Consider the following 7,002-nt stretch of genomic DNA (forward strand, 5'->3'; position numbering starts at 1 on the left):
CTAAGCTCTTGATTTACCAATCTGATCTGTTTTCCTTTGGCTTGCTTTTTTTTTTAGAGGCTGACTTGCCTGACCAAAGGAGAAGAGGATAGGATAAAGTTAGACCTGTACCTATATCATCTCGAATTTCAAAATAGAATCCAATTATCTCGGCATTCTTCCTATGGATAATAAGGCAAAGGACCAATAGTGGAACTTGGGACTGGGTTGAGATCATGGAAATTGGAATACTTTGTTGCTTTATACCTGACTCACCGTTTACACACCTTCTCGGGCATAGTGGTTTTATATTCAAAAAAAAAGTCAAACGATCCACATATGCCTTAACGGGAAAAGCGGAATTTCGGGATTCAGTCCCGTTCTCTGACCAATTAGCTACCTACCATCCAGAAGCGACGAAAGGAAGGAGAGAGATAGGAACAGCCCTTTCCAAGGCAAGGGAGCCCCCTTTTTGCTTACCGCCCGAACTTTCTTTCTGCTGCTGCTACTGGAACAGATAGAGATAAAGAAGCCTTAACGTACTTCAGTTTTTCACTCGTCCTTCTCCAGGGTTTTTTATCCCGAATGACCCTATGGAATGGGAAAATTTTTTCTATCATCAAAAAAAGCAATAAAAAAAAAGTAATTTGAGTCCATCTTCGTAGTAATAACCATAGTTCATTCCAAAATCCCAGTTTCATGGATCAGCGAGCACCGAGAACTGATCTCAGGAAGGGGATAATTTATTTTTATAAGATCATCAGTCAGGAAAAGCGCCCACCTGAGCAAGTTAATAGTTCATTTGTTCCAGGAGGTTTCGAAGCCAGAGTGATGGAACCCTTTTGATAAGCCGATGGAGCCTCGATGAGCGATGCCGCGGGTCGCTCGATCTCAGAATGAATGAAAGAGGGAATTTTGGCTTGGCGTAAGGAAAGCAAGAGCAAAGAGAGCGGGAAAGGGGCTAGGATAGGAAGACGGGGTTGAATCCGCGGTGAGGTCAAAGTCCCCTTTTTTACATTAACTGTAAGGAGTGAATCAAGAGCCGTGTCGAAGAGGAAAAGCGAGCTTATTTAGTCTGGGTTCCGTTCATTTTTCCAACTCGGGAATTCGCGAGGTTGAGCAGTCCCAGTATACCTTTGATTCCATAATAAATGTCTTTGAAGACTATCACCCTACGCGACAGAAAAACTCCTTTGAAAACAGATCATCCCACTCATCAATCTTTGTCCTTTGCCAAGATTGACCCTAATCAAAGGAGGTTTCGTTCAATAAAACCCGAATCAGGGTATGGATCTTTCATTTCAGTTGAGGTTCTCAATCCTATGAAAAGAAAGTTCTGAAATTGTTCTTTAATTTCATTTGCCCCCACTCACTGCTACGGCTCCTCCCATTCGTTCGATAATAAGATAGATCCTCCCCAGGCGAAAAGAAAGAATCCTCAACTTAGATTAGAAGGGAATCCCCCCAACAATATGAGTATTAAGTGCTTTCAAGTCCCGAATCCCGGAAAGCAATTATCCTAGTTCGCGATTTAGAGCAGACAAAAGAGAATCCTGACTCAAAAGGCAAGGCGAATGGGGTTCCTGACCAATGAGCAGCGAGCAAAGAATCCGGGGAAATCAAAATCCCGGGAAGCACGTCAGCCATCAATCTCAACGTCAAATTCAGAAAATAGATATTTTCTTTCGAGATGCCTCTGGGACCGGATTTGATTCAGGAGTCCTCAATTCAGAAAAGAGAGGGCTAACCCAACCTGACACGGGCTTGGGGCGATCAATCAACGAATCGGTTCAATACTACTGGAAAAATTCATTTAATGTCTAACGCTCTCTCCCGAAGTCAATTTACTGCCATAAATCCCTCTCCTTTGCGAAGAAATCCTCTTCCGTTTCAGACAATTCCCCTGTGTCAAGTGAGCGGTCATAACAAGAATCTGGCTATCGTCGACCCTACTTTGATTTACCTGGCTCCGGTCAGCATTGCAAGCAAGGCAAGAGCAGCAAGACCAAGCGGTCAGAGAGGAATGATACCAGCTGTAAGCCGCTGTAGACTGTTTACCGGTCAGACAGGAGGAAGAAAAAGCAGCGGTAGAAGGCCTAATTCCTCCACAGAAAGTCAAGAGACGAAAACGACCAAGCCAGATAGAGATAGCTCATTCGACTGGAAGAGAGAGGGATCCCATATGAGCTCACTCACTCAACCATTAGATAGAGAAGCAAGCATCTCTGCTAGAGTTCAAGAAGACAGATTCAAAGAATGCCTTTGAGAGGCAATGAATGACGATGTCTTGCGCTAGTCTGAATCCTACACAGAAGGAGAGTCCGTCTTTGAATCCTGCCTTGGACTCACTACAAATCTCGAACTACCGATTGCCTAGACTCCCGGATCTTCTGTCTCAAGTGAAAGGTCTTTCGATAGGCTTTGCTCTTCAGAGGGGAAATCGACTGAATCAATCTTCTTGATGGTGTAGCCGAAGTCTGATTGATTGACGAATGGAAGCTAACCTGTCCCTGAGGTTGAGTCCGTCAAAGCCTATTGTGAAGTTGGAGCGCACTGTCCTTCAGAGCAAAAACGAGCGCACGATGGATCATTCATTCATCTTCGCTTTCTCTCCCTCCCAATAATGAACCTTTTTCTTCCCTTTCACTTTTCATCTTGAGGTGGTGACAAGTAGGAGTTAGGAATTCGACCGACTTTTGACTGCCATGAATCGCATCACTTCTCTTTGAGTGAAGTGAAGGATGAGGGCCCACCTGAATCAGAAGACCAACCAAGTCGAAGAAAGTAGGTTTGTCTCCACCGACCACAGATGAATGCAGGCTCAGGAAGGAAGAAGAAGGTGACTCTTGATGCCTTGCAGACGTATGATCCCCTAATCATGATCTGCCCTCATCCGATCTTGATAGCACCGTTCTTGGTCATCTTCCTCTTTGTTCTTGTGCATGACTTGAGACAGACTTCTTCTCGATGGCATTGGAGCGACTTGATGGTCAAATAGCAGTCTGAGCGGCCATTCTCTTTCTGGCTGTTGTGACAGGTGAAGTGGGCAGCAAGTTTTGCTTGTCTGTCAAAGCCGGGAATCACAAGGGGTAGGTAGGCAAGGAGGGAAGATCTTGTAGTGGTCTAGAATCCACAATCCCTTTCTGATCCAGACTGACTGACCCCGAGAGCTGTGATGGTTACTTCACTACCTCCGATGCATGACCCTTTCTGAACGGCACCTGGATGAGGCTAGGTGGTCTGACGGGACAACTGCCTCTTCTTGTATTCAAACCATCGAGGAGATCTTCCTTTTTTTATCTCTCTTCTTCGGGTTGATAGGATAGTCAAAATAAGAACATGATAGGTCATTGTTAAAAAAAATGAGACTACTAGTCCGGTCTCAGACTGACATCACAACCAACGAACGTGGATCTCTTTCCAAAAGATAAGGCATGAGAAGAAACCCGATCTTCACCCTCGGTCTAAAGCACAAAGCTACCATGGGTGGAATGAGAAGACCATGAATCGGGAAAGAGAGAGCTCAATTGGAAAGTTCCACGGGTAGAAAGGAAGACTTTGAAGCCGGGGTTGCTGTTTTCTCAAAAAAGTGATCAGGGCTCAAAGGCGTCAAGGAGGGGCTCAGTTTCAAGGGATGGCTTGCTGAGACGTTCAGGAAAAGGTCTCATGGGCAAGACAGAATGCGGGTCTAGATAGGCTAAAGACCACAAAACGGAATCAAAAGACAGGCTCTTGAATTTTTGGTCTTTCAAAAGGGGGCTCCCGCGAGTGGGAAAGAAGAGAAGAAAGGAAAAGATGGGAAACAGCCGGAAGAGCCACGATAGGGTCTCCTAGTTTCAACTCTATCAATCAGATCAGAGGAAAATGCAAAGCGGAAGCTAAGCTAGTTCCAGAGGGAGAGAAAGAAAAGACTGGCCAAAGAGAGAAGAGGTATAGGTCAAGTGCTCATACCAATAGCGAAAATGGCTCTGACGAGAACTACGGCTTGATCGATCAATCAACGAAAGCGAATCTCGTCCCTCTGCTCCGAACTGTCAGAATCAGTGGAAAGGAGAGCGGCTGAATCATCTTAGTCTCGGCGTGGTTGAAGATCAACGTAAGGGTTCATGTCAGCTAAGAGTGCCAATCTTTGGTGAGTCTCAGTTCTAGCCTAGCCTCAAACCAATGGTGCACAGCCAACCGGAGTACAGAAATCTTTCTATCCCTCAGTCGTTCGTCAACTGAAAGACGATGATGGAAGTCAGCTTACGCGTTCTGATCGTTCATCGGAAAAGCCAGATGACTTTCTTACAAACCTCCCCCCAATCTTGCTGTACACGACCTCTGCCCACACACTGAGAACTGCTTCAGGATCAACTCCTTGTCCCCTCCTCGTACTCCTCCCTAGTCCCTAGCACACTGCCCAATTCTTTCTTGTCTTCGGTGGACGGTTTGCTCGGGATGTGCTCTTTCCCTTTTCTGATTAGGAACTCTCACCGACTCTCTCTTTTGCTCACGAGAGAGCTTTCCCTAACCCATGAAAAAGCGCGGGTCCATCCCACAAGCTTCAACATACAAAGAAAATCCCAAACCAAAAGGAGGACTTTCAGACCACCTAATCACATGAAGGCGCTATGACTCGAGATTCCCTGCATTCGGGTCTTTGCTGACTCCCGGCGCGCGACTCCCTCTATCTTTCCTGATTGGAAAGAGTGTTGATTTGGCAACTCAAGTACGGATTTGCTTGGAAGCCCTTTTCCCGGCTGCTCTATTCCCTGAACCTGAAAGGTCGAAAGAAGGACGAGCTATGATGATTCTTCGTTCACACAGGACAGAAAGAAAGACTCGAGAAAAGCTCAATCTCTCTTTGAGAGTCAAGCGATGTGATCCATCGCGGCGAAGCACGTCATTGTCTCATTCACGAAAGAAGGGGGTAGCCCGAACTGCCAGCAGGAAGAAGTGTCATCTCGGTTCAAAGGAAAAAAGCTCTGTTCTCTCCGTTCGTCTTCTTCGTTCTGTCCCGGCAAACAAGGGTAGGTAATCTCATCCATTGTCATCTAGAGGTTGCTTTCTCTGCAAGTGCTTTGTTCCCGATTTAGGAGAACTTTGCTCTTTCGGTTCAAAAATGGGGAAGTGGTCTCTCCGCAAGCAAGCGAGCTGGGCGGGGAACAAAAGAAGAAAGAGAAGGGTCTAGTCGGGTAGGGTGGGATAGAAGGAGCATTTCAGGCGATCAAGGGCGTCCCTGGGCGAGGAGTAGAGTTTTCTTTCGAGTCAAGGGGATAGGATAGGACGATGAGAGCTTTCCATTGGCTTCCCAGGGAAAGACTCCAGATGTATGAATGGGCAGACAAAGGGATTGCCTTCTATCATTTAGCTCAGACTTCTCTCTCCTGACCCGGGGCCCCCAACCAAAGGGGAATTAAGTAGATTAGCCTCCTCATCAATCAAACAGGGCTTGATATGCTATCCATTGGGGTGGTCCCCCGTGATGACTCGATACCAGTTGAACGTCGGTTATCGGTTCATACCGAGTTGGTCTTATACTCCATCCATGGGCAAACGTCTTTATGGTTTCACTTCAGTGCAGCCCTACCAACAGAAGCTGCTGCTCCGCTGAGGCGTTGTGCCTCTCCAGAGCGAACTCTTTATGAGTCTTTTAATACCCTTTCTTTCAATGGTCCTTACCATTGGACTAAGAGAACTGTGTTCCGGTTGGACCATCTCATTAAGTTAAGGGTGGGACGCGTGCTGGCGTTGATTGTATGAGCTATCTGCCAATACAGTTGACGTTGGTGCCCCTATACCTGGAGTCCGACTAGCGTGTTCTGTTGAGGGTGCGGGCTTTGCCCGCATCTTTGCCAATTGTAACTCCTATCCGTCAAGGGTTGGCAAAACCGCTCCGGTTGATGAGGATCCTTCGATCCGTCCGATGGGACGCTCGATATAAATGAAATGTTGGCCTCTTCGCTTCAAATGGTAGGGTAGCCGGGCGATCCGTTTTCTTTTCCTTTTCTTTGAAATCAGCAACGGACCTTATTTCTTAATGGGTATGACTTCTAAAATCCTCGGGCAGCTCTTTGGTTGGTGTTCTGCATAGATGACCTATTTGTTGAGATGGGTGCGTTTTCATTTACCATTTAAACGCGCAACTGCTGACCGTTTAGGTCCTAAAGTTTGTTTCAACACTGGTAAACCTCTTTGTTTTCTTGGCTCTGAGACTTCATTCGCATTGACCCATCATCTTATCGTGTGGATGGATGGCGGCGGTGTATCCCGGACGTTCGGTTTAAAGCATATGCAATTTGGGGCGATGACAAGGTCATCGCCGATGAGAAAGTAGCATTACAGTATCAGGCCATCATGGCTGAGCTTCCTTCAGGTTGTCATATCAAAAGAGAAATCTCTCATATCACGATCTTTTTGCAAGGAGTTTGCCAAACGGTTTCTCATTCGTCAGGGAACTCCGTATATTTCCCTTCTCCATTCTCTGCTCGGATGATTGCCGCTTGTGTGAATTCTATTGCTGTGGGTCCCGTGTGTGCTCGAATAAGATTTTTTTAGGATTCTATTGAGTTTCATTTATTGACTCCGCGGTGCTGGTTATCGAGTTTATGGCGCCGCCCACCATCCAAAAAGTCAAAGATGGCGTCGGCATTTACTAATTTTTCTCTCTCCTAATAGTGGTGTATTCCCCCCTTCCCTTGGTATTCAGGTTGTAAAATCCTGATAGGATAGTCGACTGTTATACCTTGGGAGTTGTAATGGCGTATCTTCTTTAAAAATAGAAAGATAAGGATTTCAAAGAAACGATAGTTTGCGTTCCTTTTTCTTTTTTAGGATGCTGGTCTCATGTTTGATCTGGTAGCGATTAAAGAATGAATGTTGCTCTGGCTCAAATGGTGGGATTGGTACACCTCTATATGCTGTAATCAGAAGGTACTCTTGAGGTCATGCTACGACCGCCGATCGTTCCTGTGACCACACGCCGTACCAACAGAAAACTATCAACCTATCGGTATGGTTTGTTGTTCACGTGTTACGATC

This window comes from Phoenix dactylifera, mitochondrion (assembly GCF_009389715.1).
Source record: "Phoenix dactylifera mitochondrion, complete genome".
Taxonomy (NCBI): domain Eukaryota; kingdom Viridiplantae; phylum Streptophyta; class Magnoliopsida; order Arecales; family Arecaceae; genus Phoenix; species Phoenix dactylifera.